At 39.7% G+C, this 14,084-nt stretch overlaps 1 protein-coding gene across 17 annotated transcripts in view; it reads left to right on the top strand.

The window, feature by feature from the left end:
* CSGALNACT1 (chondroitin sulfate N-acetylgalactosaminyltransferase 1) overlaps nt 1–14,084 on the top strand; it is a 409,995-nt gene that overhangs the window by 271,288 nt on the left and 124,623 nt on the right. For 14 of the 17 annotated variants that reach the window (XM_072635001.1, XM_072634999.1, XM_072634991.1 and 11 more), the window contains one exon: nt 5,857–5,973. The gene's annotated coding sequence lies outside the window, so the exon portion shown is untranslated. Of the gene's footprint in view, nt 1–5,856; nt 5,974–9,164; nt 9,306–13,830; nt 13,916–14,084 lie in introns of all 17 variants that reach the window. The other 3 variants (XM_072635005.1, XM_072634990.1, XM_072634994.1) reach the window with 2 other exon arrangements.

The following is a 14,084-nucleotide window of genomic DNA, read 5'->3' as shown; positions in this document are numbered from 1 at the left end:
AAATTTTTAAAATAATTTTGTGTCAAAATTTTAAAAAGTGAATGTTAAAAATTGTTTTTACATATAGTTTGAAAAAATAAAATATTATTTAAAAAGCCAAAACAATATCTTGGACCCAGAATTAAGAACCCTTACTGTGGTAGAAAGAGCCCTAAATCTGGAGTTTTTGAGTCCTGACTGCTATTTACTGAACAAGTCACATTACTTCATTGTACCTCAGTTTTCTCTGCAAATGCAAATCTTTGCAAAATGAGGAGCCTAATGTAGATAATCTCTAAGGCCTCTTTCAGCCTGAAATTCTGTTATTTTATCATTCTCTGTATGTCTTCTAACTTAATGTCACTACCTCAGTTTACCACATAGTCACAAAGGGAATTACCCTGTATATGTCATGGAGGTACCATATTGGGAAAAACAAGATTGCCCATATAAAAGTGCTTTATACTCTCAAGGGATGAGCCTTGATACAATATATCATTAAATAGATAATAAATTACATTATATCATTATAAATAAATTGTAAAATAAATTATTTTGTTGATAATGATAACTTTCGTTACAACCACCCTGTAGGTGGTCCAAGTCAGAATTGTAGTCAGGAAATAGGATAAGAAAAATGAAATGATTCGTCCATAGTCATACAATTAGGAAAGGTCAGAGCTAGGACTAAAACCTAGATCTTGGATGACTGGTTTTGTATTGACTTAGCTGTGACCATATTACATCTCCCCTCCTTTCCAACAATAGAATGTAAGCCCCTTATGGTCAAGGACTATTTTTCATTTTCTTAGTTATACCCTTTACATATGGCATGTGCTAAAAAAAAAAATGCTTGTGGTGAATGTTTGACCCATGGTCCAGCACATTTCGCAAAGCAATATGCTACCTCAGACATATTATGAAATATTTATTTGCAGGTTGTCCCTAAAGTCAGGCACAGTGAGGCGTAAAGAGATTTGTGAGTTGGAGAGGCAAGACATTTACATACAAGAACTAGCAAACAGAATGAGGCAATGACATATCAGTGCTAGGAAAAATGTTATGAACAATAAAGTCTCTGGGAGTTCAAAAAAGAAATAGATCATAATTAATTAGGGGGATCACAAAATCCGTGAATATTAGACTTGAGCAAGACCTTAGAAATTATCCAGTCAAAACCTCCCAAAGAAATCCCTGATAACAACATTACTCTCTGCTTGAATATTTCCAGTGCCAGGGAACTTAATACATCATAAATACAACCAGTTCTGTTGTTGGATGGCTTGAACTTATTGAGAAGTTGTCTTATTGAACCAAAATTTGCTTCCTTGGCCATTTGTCTTAGTTCTGACCTGGACCAAACAGAATAAGTCTAATTCTTCTACTATTTAAAAGACAATGTTTATAACTCTCTGAGGTCTTCTCTTCTCCAGGTTAGAGAGTCCCAGTATGTTTAATTGCTCAGTTCTGTTGAGTAAGCATAATCCAGCTAGCTGATACGATGCACAGTGTTTGACTTGGAGTCAGGAAGAACTGGTTTTGAATCTTGTCTCAGATACTTGCTAGCTGTGTGGTCCCTGGGCAAGTAATCTGACCCTGTTTGCCTCAATTTTCTTATATATAAAGTGGGGATAATAATAGCATCTGCCTTCCAGAGTTATTGTAAGGATCAAATGAGATAATATTTTATAAAGTGCTTTGCAAACATTAATGTGATATATAAATATCATTATCTGTTCTAGCTAATCTTAGCAAGTCACAATTCCATTAGATTGTTAGCTCCTTGAGGACAGAGACTGTGTTTTGGCTTTTTTTTTTTTTGTATCCCTGGTGCTTACTACAGTGTCTGACATATAGTTGTTATTTCATTAATGTCTATTGACTGGCAGACTGGTCAGTCTGCAGCAGTATTATTATCTCTATAATAGAATACACGCAAGGGTAGTTAATAGTTGCCTACTTAGGAGAGGCATTGTGTTGCAATAGGAAGAGGGTGAAGAGTTGGATTTCAACATCTCTCTAAGCTTCAGTTTCCTGATCTGTAAAATGAAGTCGGATTAGATGACCTTCCAGGTCTCTTGCAGCTTTAAATCTGTGGTCCTGTGATTCACAGGTGAGACATTCACAGATTGGGAACATTTTTCTAAGGTCTTGTCTTGCTAGATTTCTGACATTTCTCCTCCCCCATCATTTTCAACCATCACCACACACATCTAGTTTTTTCTCCCCTTAAAATGGCTCCTTGACAATTGGTTGAGTTGTACAGCAACGATCTTACTCCAGCTTATTCAATTTAAGTGAGGTCTTAGTTTCAGAAACCCAGGAGAATGTTTCAGTAGGAGGATTAAACAGCCCCTGGGTCTAAGCACAAATGTCAATGCGCCCTTTTGGTTTCAAATTAACAATGTATGTTGGTGAAGAAACTCCTCAAAGAAACTCATCCACATGGAAGATATTATGTGGAACTATGATGAGTAAATATTAGGCTAAGTTGAGAGCTTCAGGATTTCTTTGCTGGGTAGGTCTAGAATTTTTAGCATTTTTAGTAATGGGCAATGACAAGTCAGGTAGTCTATACACAGTCTTATTTTGCTTTATAGAACACATGTGTTCCAGAAAAGTTGGGTGATGTTTGAAGCTTTTCAAAGTCACATAATTTCCCCCACTCACTTATATGATTTCAGAACTGCTTTGCCTTGATTTCTGACTGACATTCAGTTGGCTGTGCTTCTTGGCAGCTAACTTTAATTTCCATGCTCTACCATGATCAATTATTTTTTAATATAATTTTCAAGTTGAAGGGAACTTGAGAATTCAACTGCTCTAATCTCCAATCTAAGTAATAAAGTTACCTGTGGAGGTTACAGAGTGAAAGCCCAGGTCTCTATTAGATTTTGTCTGTTTTATAGTTGAGTAGGTGGCACAGTGATTACAGTACTGGCCCCTGGGTCAGAAAGATTCATCTTCTTGAGTTCAAATCCAGTCTCAGACACTTCCTAGCTATGTGGCCCTGGACACATCTTAACTCTATTTGCCTCAGTTTCCTAATTTATAAAATGAACTGAAGAAGGAAATGGCAAATCACTTGAGTATCTTTGCCAAGAAAACCCCAAATAGGATCATAAAGAGTCAGGCATTACTGAAACAACTGAGCAAGAACTTTGAAAAGTACTTTCACATTTCTGTAAAGAAAGTTAGATTTATTTCTTTTTTATTCACATAAACAGTGCTATGGATTTATGTCTTCGGCTGGATGCAATAAAATTGGTCTTATATTTAATGTCTGGTTAACCTTAGTACTTGCTTGGGAATTGAGGTTCCTTTACTCCTTTATTGAAGAGACCTCAAGATGATCTTAATTATGAAATTCCAGGGAAAACTCTGGGTGGGGAAAATGAGGCAAATTCTGATTTCCCAGGGGAAACTTGAATTTGGGGTATAAGCCAAAGAGAATGATTTGTAAGAAATCCCCAAAGTTAATCTGTCATTACTTTACCAATCATTGAGGGCAGTTATTACCTTGATAACTTGTCTAGAAAGGGGGTGCTGGTATTGAGGGGACCTGTATGTAAGCTTTCTTCTACTATATCCTCTCTGTTGCCCCTCTGGTTGCTACTGGTAGAGGGATGTCCCAATGGAAGCAATAAAATCATGTGAAAATCTCAGGCATGAGCTTGTGGTCAGTTGATGTCTCGGCAAGAGAGGACCATCCTCTGCAGCAGTATTTGGATTTAGGTATCTGGTGAACTTGCCTCTCTAGCAAGCATGCTGTTGTCTGCAGTGAGGACATTTTCTTTCATTGTCAATTACCATATCCTTAACCTGAGTCTTAAGCCCAAGTGGTCGAATGTTTGATAATGATTTATTTTTCTTTTCCTCTCTTATTAAAGCCAGCCAGTATCTCTGAGCCAGAAGAGTTAGAAATAAAGATACTTAGAGTTCAAGGAAACAACATTAGGCTTTTGTTTGCAAAAAGAATTGTTTCAGAAAAGTTTTCTTTGTATAGACTTTTCTTGAAAAAAAAAGTTTTTATTGGTATCTTTTGTTTTTAGTAACCTAGATTTCCCCTTATATTTCTGTCTCTACCTTTCCAGAGAACTCATGCTTTATGACAGAATTTTCAAACTGAAAAAAGAAAAATGAGGTTTTTGTTGTTCAGTTGTGACCAACTCTTTGTGACTCCATTTGGGGTTTTCTTGGCAAAGATACTGCAGTGGTTTGCCATTTCCTTTTCCAGCTCATTGTACAGAAGAAGAAACTGAGGTAAACAGGTTAAGTGACAGCTAGTATATCTGAGACCAGATTTGAACTCATGAGGATGAGTCTTCCTGATTTCAAGTCCATTGCTCCATCTACTGTGTACCACCTAAAGAAGAGGAAGAACAAAGAGGAATAAAAGTACAGCAAAACCAATCAATACAGCAAAAAAAATCTGAGATTATATGCAGTGTTCCACACTTCTGGACCCCTCTCCCCACCATTGCACCCTCATCTCTACAATCTCTGAAAAGAAGGAAGGACAGATATCATCTCACATTAGGATCAAGGTCGTTCTTTGTACCTTGTTGTCGTTCGGTCATTTTTCAGTCATGTTGTACTCTGTGACCCCATTTGGGATTTTCTTGTCAAAGATACTAGAGTGGTTGGCCATTTCCTTCTCTAACTCATTTTACAGATGAGGAAACTGAGGCAAATAAGATTAAGTGATTTCCCGTGGTCTAGGAAGTGTCTAAGGCCAGATTTGAACTCAGGAAGGTTCGTCTTCCTCAATCCAAGCCCAGTGCTCTATCCACTGCACCACCTAGCTGCCTATTCTTTGTAATTAAAAATAGACTTTTAATAGAGACAAGTAAGTGTTTATTAAAAGCTAAAAATTCTCCTCTACTTTTACCATCTATCCATAGGATAACTGCATTTATGGGAAGCATTAGATCCATTAGATAATATGTGTGTATATAGATACAAGTCTATATAAGTACAATATATATGCATGTATATTTTATATACATACACATGCCCCATCTCCTTCGTGGAAAGAACTAATATTTTTTAAAAAAGAAATAAGCTTGACAAAGCTCATGCATCTTTCCCTTGCTCTGGGGCATTTGAGGGAGAAGGCTGAATGCTAATGAAAGAGAATAGTCAATAAATTGAATTTTAGTTATTGTGAATTTTAGAAAAGGTGTTTTCCGTGTCCATGTTACTGTTGGGAAGTGGGCTTTCTTTTTGAAATGACCTTCTGCTATTTTAGCAGCAATAAGCATTCTATTTTCAAACCAGCATGCATCACAATGTGTAAATGGGACTGGGCGCCTGGGTTCAGCAGGGACCTGAGTTGGATACAGCTTTTTGGAGGAGTGTGGCGCACACTGGCTATTTGCCTTGCTGCCGTGAAATTCCTAGCCTCCAGTGTGGCCGTTTTCAGCAATGGTTTTGGATTCATATGCAATGATGAAAAGGATGATTGGATTCCTACCCAATCATTCTCCTCTTTGCCATTTAGGGGGAGGCCTATCATGCCAGTCCCTGGTAGCTTTGAGCCAAAGGGTGTTTGTATGTCAAGATAATGAAGAACAGTGGACAGAAGCAGTTCACAGGGCTCAGCTCACCATAGATGTCTTGAAGCATTATTTCAGGAAGCAGCTTTTTTTTTTTCCTTCCAGTTAATTTTTTGGGGAATATATCCGAAGCCCTGATTCATCTCATTTCTAGCTGCAGCAAAACTGCAGTTTTAAAGCATCTCAGGAGACATTTGAGTTTCCCTGTACAGCACTTACTCCTATCCTTTGAATAGTTTTTGAGGAAGTACGGGTCAGAAGTTAACTGGCCAGTGCACAGGCCCCCTTCTCAGTGTATGTTATTCATGTTTATGTACAGGAAAGCTTGCTGGTTGGGTCACTTCCTTGGCTGAAACATCGGAGAAATAGAAAGCTGGTGATTTAGAAATCCAAACCTCTGCTGGCACTTTGGAGCTCCAATGGAGGGATCTACCTGGTGAGTAGAAAATGAAAGGGTCACTTGGGGATATGTGGGAGCTCTTGGGTGTTTCCTAAAAGTTGTTTGCTTTTCCTAGCAAGAGGCCATTGGTCTGAATTCTTTTGCTTCAAGAAATGATAGAGGATGTGAGGAAACTAGAAGGAATGTCAGGTGGTGGTCGGGATAAAGTGGCATTTGCTCTGCAGTTTATTGCCTTGGAGACTGGTCCCGGGGTACTGAGTGGTTAAGAGATTTGTCCAGGGCTGTCCAGCCTGCATACGTCCCAGCAGGACTTGAACCAGATTCTTGTACCTCTTCCTTCTTCCTGCGTCAATTTCCTTATCCTTCCATAAAATGGAATAACCATAGAGGTTAAAGGATTAAAAACAGCTAAAAGGAGACAATGAAGGAGAAAACTTTTTTTTCTTTTTCTGAGTACTGTGAGTGTTGGAGATGATCAGAGCTGGGAGGCAATGCCTCTGAAATAATAACATTCAGAAAAATAACTAGCGTTTATAAAAAGTTTGCAAGGCACTTAGTAAATATCTCCTTGGATCCTCACCACAACCCTGGGAGGGAGGTGCTGTTATTAATCCATTTTATAGATGAGGAACCAGAGGCTAAGTAACTTGTTTGGAATCACACAGCTAGTAAGAATCTGAGGCTGGATTTGAACTCAGATTTTCCTACCTCCAGATCCAACTAGTTATCTCTAGACACAGGCTATTGTGTTGTACAAGTCCCCTGTTTCCACAATCTGTCCTTCTACCAAGTTATTTGTCTGGGCCTTGAAGGCTTTTCCAGCTTTAAGAGTTCCTAATTAAAATACACTTTGGGAGGGTTTGGGGTTTTAGGTCATAGGCTAAAGTGATTGACTGTTCTGACCCTTCCAGGCTTTGCCTTCATTTCTGGATACTAGAGTTTTCTGTGGGGAATGTTAGTTTGGCAATTTAAGCTTTCTTTAGGTATGGAAAAATTATGAAACGTGGATGTTTTCCTCTTTCATGGGCAAATATGTTTTGATGAAAAATGCTCTTGAGTGTTTTATAAAAAGAAACATAATTATTCAGAATAATAAAACAGGAATTAGCCAAATTTACTTTTAAATTGTCCTAAGTGGGGCCCTGACATGACTAATCCAGAGGCAATAACTCAGTAGACTGTTGGTTATTAGATAAAAGGAGTGTTGGGGCAGCTAGGTGGCACAGTGGATAGATAAATCACCTGCCCCAGAGTCAGGAGGACCTAAGTTCAAATTTGGTCTCAGATACTTACTAGCTATGTGACCCCGGGCAATCACTTAACCTGACTGCTTCCAAAAACAAAACAAACAAAAAACCCAACATCATTATAGATTAAATAGAACACTAAGTTTGAGTCAGGAGAGACCTGGGTTCGAATCCTGACTTGATACCTCATAACTGTATGACCCTAGGTTTGTCTGAGTTTGCTCATATGTAATATGGCGACAATAACACTTGCGCTAACTACCTTCGACAACCTTTAAAGCACCCTAAAATGTGGATTGTTGAATTGTTACTAGACAATACCTTTAAAAAACTACTGTTAACAGGGATTATTAACAGTAGAGGATTCCTAGGGGCTACATGGATACCTGAGTCCAGGAAACAAGTTGGTGGTTTGGAAAACACAATGGGAAGATTCTGTAAAGAAAATGGAAGGCAAGAGGAAGTCTTGGAAGAACAGGAGCAGAGCTCAAAGTACCTGAGACATGAACTCAGAGCCCTGTGCCTTGATTTACCTATATTTAAACATTTTGGGATGTACACTACAATGCACTTTTGTATTGTATGTTGAGAGTTGGGAAGGCACACAAATATAAAACATCACAATAAATACTGTGTGTGTGTGTGTGTGTGTGTGTGTGTGTGTGTGTAAGAATTCAGTGCAAAGAATGCGCTAGATCGTTCAATTGTGCTATATCTTCAAATCTAAATCTTTGATTAAATCTGCTTGGTTAGTGATTAGAATGCTGGACCTGGAGTCAAAAAGACCTGAGTTCAAATTCTCCCTCAGACACTAACTGTACAACCTTGTGAGTCTCAGTTTCCTCATCTGTAAAATGGGAATGATAATAGAGCTTACCTGGCTGAGTTGCTTTGAAGACCAAATGAGGTAGCATTATGGAAACTGCTTTTTAAGCCTTAAAGTTCTGTATCATTGCTAGCTCTTTCTCCTGTTCCACAGGATACCTCTGTCCTTTTCATGTTTTTGATCCTGTTTTTGATAACACTGAAGCAGTTAAAATGGGGCATTATCCATCAACACTACTTTGCTGCTTACTAGGGGCAAAAATGACCTGATCAACTTATGTGAATCCACTTGGTCTATTTCCTTCAGAGCAGATAGTCTGTTTGGCTCTTTCCTGTCATCTGCATTAGCCCCCTGTTCTGTGTCTCCATGAACCTTGAGCTAATGTATTATACTGGTGACCCAATGTGAGAAAAGTGTTTTTGTCATCAAGCTCTAGGTTTTGACTTGATGACTTTCTAGCTTGACCCCCTCCTCCCTCCCCTGAACTGAATGCTCCAAAGCTCGGTTCAGTCTGTAAACGAGGCTATTTACCTCTTAGGGTCCACATTGGGATTAAAAAGACTTCACAGAAAGGTTGATGAGTCATTCAGTGCTGAAAGGAACAGGTTCTTTGATTTAGTATGCTTAATGGAAAGCCCCAAAGGGAAGGCAGAGCTAGCTAGTTTATCTGGAGGGACCCAAGGAGCAGGAGTCCAGGACCTCAATGTGAGGGCAGACATTGGAGCACCTTGCTGGGGCCAGGATGGGTATTTTCAAACTAGGGCAGCCCACTGACCTACCTTATACCAGGACATGAGTGATACCCCAAAGCAGGATTAAGAAGGGGCAGGGAAGGAAGACCAAGGATGTCACCCAGTAGCTTTGAGCACCATGGTCTTCAGGGTATGACAAGAAGAGGGAGTCCTTGAAGGCATAAAACTCTGAAGTTCCATAGACATTTAAACACAATAAGTCCAAAAGTAAATTCATTACATTTACCCCCAAACCCTTGCCTCTTCCTACCTTTCCAATTTCTGTTGAGGACACCATCAATCTTCTAATCCTCCAAGTTTGCAACTTAGGTGTCACCCCTTAGCCCTTATATCCAATCTCTTGCCAAGTCTTGTTGATTCTACCTTCACAACATCTCTTGTGTTGTTCCCTTCTCTCTTCAGACACTGCCACCACCCAGGGCAAGCCCTCATTTCACCCCTGGACTGTTGCAGTAGCTGGCTGGTGGGTCTCCCTGCTTCAAGTCTCTCCCCACTTCAATCCATCCTCCACTCAATTGTCAAAGTGATCTTCTTAAAGTACAGGTCTGACAATGTCACCTTCCCTCCTCCTTCCCTACCCCCCATTCCCTATGCAATAAAATCCTGGGGCTTCCTATTGCTTTGAGGATCAAATATAAAGCCTTCTTTTTGGCTTTCAAAGCCTTTCATAATCTGACCCCTTCCTACTGTCTAGTCTTCTTATACCTTACTTTACTCCAAATACTTTATGAGCCAGTGAGACTGGCATTCTTACTGTTCACTGCATAGGATGCTCCATCTCCCTGGCATTTTCCTTGACTTGTTTCTCATTCCTGGAGCTCTCTCCCTTCTCATCTCTCCCTCCTGGCTTTCTCAGCTTCCTTCAAGTCTCAAGTTAAAGCCTCACTTTTTGCAAATAGTTTTTCCAGTTCCACCTTAATGCTGGTGCCCTTTCTTTGATATTATCTCCAATTGATATATTTTAAATGTAAAATGTACATATTATAGATAACATGTAAATTTTATAAAATTTTATTTATATATAAATTTTATGTAACATGTCTTTTATATAATTTATATATTTTCTATGTAATCTATGCTATATATATATATTTGTACTGTACATATCTGTTTACATATTGATTCTTCTATTAGATCATAAGCTCTTTGAGGACAGGAACTATTTGTTTTTCTTTCTTTCTTTGCATCCCCAGAGTGTAACACTATACCTGCTTTTTGGGTTTGATTTGACTACATATCTTGTTTATACATAGTTTGCACACTCTCTTGCCTACTAGAAAGTGAGGATCTGAAGGGAAAGGGCTATTTTTGCCTTCGTTTGTATCCTCAGGCCTTTACTCAGTCCCATCGTAAATGCTTGATAAATATCGATTGATTGATTGTTGATTGATCGGGTACTTGCTTCAGGACCACTCAGCTAAAGGGGAGAGGTCCTCATGACAGTTCTTAGGTGTTTTACTGGAAGGAGGAAGAGGAAGGGTCCTGCTCAGCTGCTCTCCCCTGTGAGGTCAGATGGGAAACGAAAAGTTTCTGGCTTAGAATAGATGACAAATATAGGACATTTCAGAGAACTGGCAGAGCTTAGAGGAAGGGATGCCAGGTGAGAAGGGGCAGAATGGCTAAGAAGTAACCGGTCTATCGGATACAGAAAGACAAGCTGGATACACCTCTTTTTTCCCTGGACCGTACTGAGACCTTCCTCAGTACAGAAGGTGCCTCTAACCTCCAGGACCAAACGTAAGCCATTGTTTGGCACTCGAGTCTCTTCACAGTCTGGCTGCAGCCTACCTTCCCATGGCTGCCCTTCAAGGACCCAGACCCTCTACCGTTCCTCTCACATCTCTTGTCTCTGTGCCTCAGCATGGTGGTCACCATCTTCTCCTCCCATGCCTGGAAGGCATTTCCTCCTTACCTCTTCTCATAGAGGACCTGACTTCTTTCAGAGTTCTGCTCAAATGCCAACCCCTTCCATGCTTCCTCTGGCTGCTGGTGCCTTCATCCTGAGATCGCCGTGTTTTTACATTGTATGTACTTTGCATATACTTACATAGGCAATAATATTCATCACCATAATAATAATCGTTTCTATGGTACTTTATGGTTTGCAAAGCCCTTTACGACTATTGTATTATTTTGTCCTCAAAACCCTGGGATGTAAATGCTTTTCTTGTCCCCATTTCACAGATGAGGAAACTGAAGCAGATGGAGGTTAGGTGTGGTGACTTTTACATCTTGTTTGCACAAAGTTCTTTGCAGAATAGCTTACCTGTAAGAATTGAGATCTTGCAAGGTTACAAGGCAATTAGGTAGAGCAGGTGTGGATAAAGTGGATAGAATGATGGGTCTTAAATTCAAATCAAACTTCAAACACTATGTATGTAAGTGGGCAAGCTGCTTAAAGCTCTGTCTGCCTCAGTTTCCCCAACTGTAAAATGGGGATAATGACAGCACTTCTCTGAGGATTGAATGAGATAATGCCTGTAAAATGCTTAGCCCCATTCCTGACACATAGTAGACAGTTAATAAATGTTTGTTCCCTTTCAGTTTCTCATCCATGGTGATACGACTAGTAAGTATCCAAGGCAGTATTTGAACTCAGATCATCCAGGCCTGCACTCTATCCTCTGCGCACCTAACGGCCTATAAGTCCATAGTGTTTCCTCTGATAGAATGTACTCTTCTTGAAGGCAGTAAATGTTTAGGTCTCTTCTTTGTGTCCTCTACCTAGAACATCTCCTAGTACTTTTTAAATTATTATTATTTTATTTGTTTTCAGTGTTCTACAGTCACTTCCATATAGCTTAGATTTTTCCCCCTCCCTCCCCCTCCCTCCTCCTCCCTTCCCCTTCTTCTCCCCTCCTTCCCTGAGACAGCATACAATCTTATATAGGTTCTACACATATATTCTTATTAAATACATTTTCACCTTAGTCTTGTTGCACAGAAGAATTAAAATGAATGAGAGAAATCATAAAACAAACCAAAACGTAATACAAAAGAAAATGGTCTGCTTCATTCTGTGATTGAATTCCATAGTTCTTTCTCTGGATGTAGAAGGCATTTTGCCTTAAGAGACCACTGGGAATTTTTTAAGTCCTTACATTGCAATGAAGTTTTAAGTCTACCAGAAAAAATCCTCACACACTGTGGTTGTTGCTGTGTACGAAGTTCTCCTGGTTCTGCTCCTTTTGCTCAACATCAGTTCATATAAATCTTTCCAGGCCTCTCTGAAGTCTTCCTGTTCATCATTTCTTATAGCACAATAGTATTCCATTACATTCATGTGCAACAATTTATTCAGCCATTCCCCAATTGATGGGCATCCCCTTGATTTCCAGTTTTTGGCCACCACAAAGAGTGCTGCTATAAATATTTTTGTACACGTAAGTACCTATTTTTATGATCTCTTGGGGATAGAGACCTAGTAGCGATATTGCTGGGTCAAAGGGTACGAACATTTTTGTAGCCCTTTGGGCATAGTTCTAAACTGCTTTCCAGAATGGTTGGATCAGCTCACAGCTCCACCAATAATGAATTAGTGTTCCAACTCTCCCACATCTTCTCCAACATTTATCATTCTGTTTTGTCATGTTAGCCAATCTGATAGGTGTGGTGTGGTACCTCAGAGTTGTTTTGATTTGCATCTCCCTAATCAATAGTGATTTAGAGCATTTTTTCATATGACTATAGATAGCTTTAATTTCTTCCTTTGAAAACTGCTTGTTCATATCCTTTGACCATCTATCCATCTCTTAGTACCTTAGAAGCGCATAGCAACTAGAGGGAAAAATAACACAGTTAGATAACCTTTCACTTGGTCTTAGTAGCCTGTGCACACATCCAGGGGACTGGGCCTCTCTCTCCCTCTTAGCTGTCCTTATGTCTGACACAGCTCCTTCTTTTGCTTTTGCCCCCAAATCAGCTGTCATCTGCCTGAGCAGGAGGCTGCCAGTTCTCGGTCTCTAGTCAGTAGGTTCAATTTAGAAAAGTATTGAAGACATAGGTTTTCAACGTGATGTTGGTGAACTTAAAAAAAGCAACAACTGTATTTCAGTATAATTGGTTGCCTTTGTACTCTGATGTATTTTATTTTATGCATTGAAAAATCATTATTCTGGGAAGGGGTCCATAGGCTTCATCAGACTGGGCCAATGCACACAAAAAGTGAAGGACCCTCTGTCCAAGCCCTTTGAAAATCCACTTCCTTAGCCCTTATCTCTAGGATTAGTGTTTTGCAAACCATCTTTCTTCTACCCCCAATAAGCTTGCCATTGGGCTGGTATGGGAAGGAGCCCCATCTTGCCCCCTTGGGGAGAAAGAGCCTCAATTCTTTCTCATAACATCTCCTTCCACTGAGAGGAGACCTTCTACCTGAATTGCCCTCTTTCCTTCTTTTTCTGGGATATATGTGAAGCTTTTACCTTCCAGAAACTCTCCCTGTCATCTGTTATGAGTGGGCTGAAGTGATTCCCCACCACTTACTCTTACATTCCGCAGGGACCACAAACTTCCTTTTTTAAAATATATATTTTGACAAATATATTTCAGCATCATTGTTTTCCTGTGTAATTCCAGGTATTTTATTTTATGTACCTAAAAATAACCCAGCCTCTTCCTACCTTTCCAGGTTTCTTACGCCTTTCCAGGTACTCTTAGATCCAGTGGCACTGGGCTCCCGACTGTTCCTCAGACAAGACATTCTGTCTCATAGTTCTGGGCATTTTCTCTGGCTGTCTGCCATGCCTGGAATACCCTCCTTTCTCATCTCCTGGCTTCCTTCAAATTCCTACTAAAATCCCACCTCCTATAGGAAGTTTTTCTCAACCATTCTTAATTCTGGTACCTACTCTCTTTTAATTATTTTCTATTTATCCAACTTGTTTGTGTATGCTTGCTATTTCCTCCATTAGTCTGTGAACTTCCTGAGGGAAGGGACTGTCTTTTGCCCTTTTTGCTTCCCCAGTGCTTAGCACATTAAGTGACTGGCACATAGTAGGCTCTTAATAAATGTTTAGGGATTGAATGATTGATTGATCTAGCTCACAAGTTCTTTACCTCTTTTGCATAGTGTGGCGAAGCTTGTGGACTCCTCCTCAGAATCATGTTTGCTACCTACATCCAAAATTGAAGGAAAGGACTAATTTTATTTAAAGGTTAGTGAAAATAAAGGTGTAATTTTTTTTCCCACCCAAGTTCCCTAAAGTCTATGATCAGCAGCTAGGTGGAGCAGATGTGGATAGAATAGACCTACCGCTAGACCCAGAATTCAAATCAAGCCCCAGACACTTGCCAGCTATAAGTGGGCAAGTGGCTTAACGTCTG

The sequence above is a fragment of the Notamacropus eugenii genome, chromosome 1 (assembly GCF_028372415.1).
Source record: "Notamacropus eugenii isolate mMacEug1 chromosome 1, mMacEug1.pri_v2, whole genome shotgun sequence".
NCBI lineage: Eukaryota > Metazoa > Chordata > Mammalia > Diprotodontia > Macropodidae > Notamacropus > Notamacropus eugenii.
Note: the sequence above shows the minus strand (reverse complement) of the source record. Positions and strands in the feature narration are given on the sequence as shown.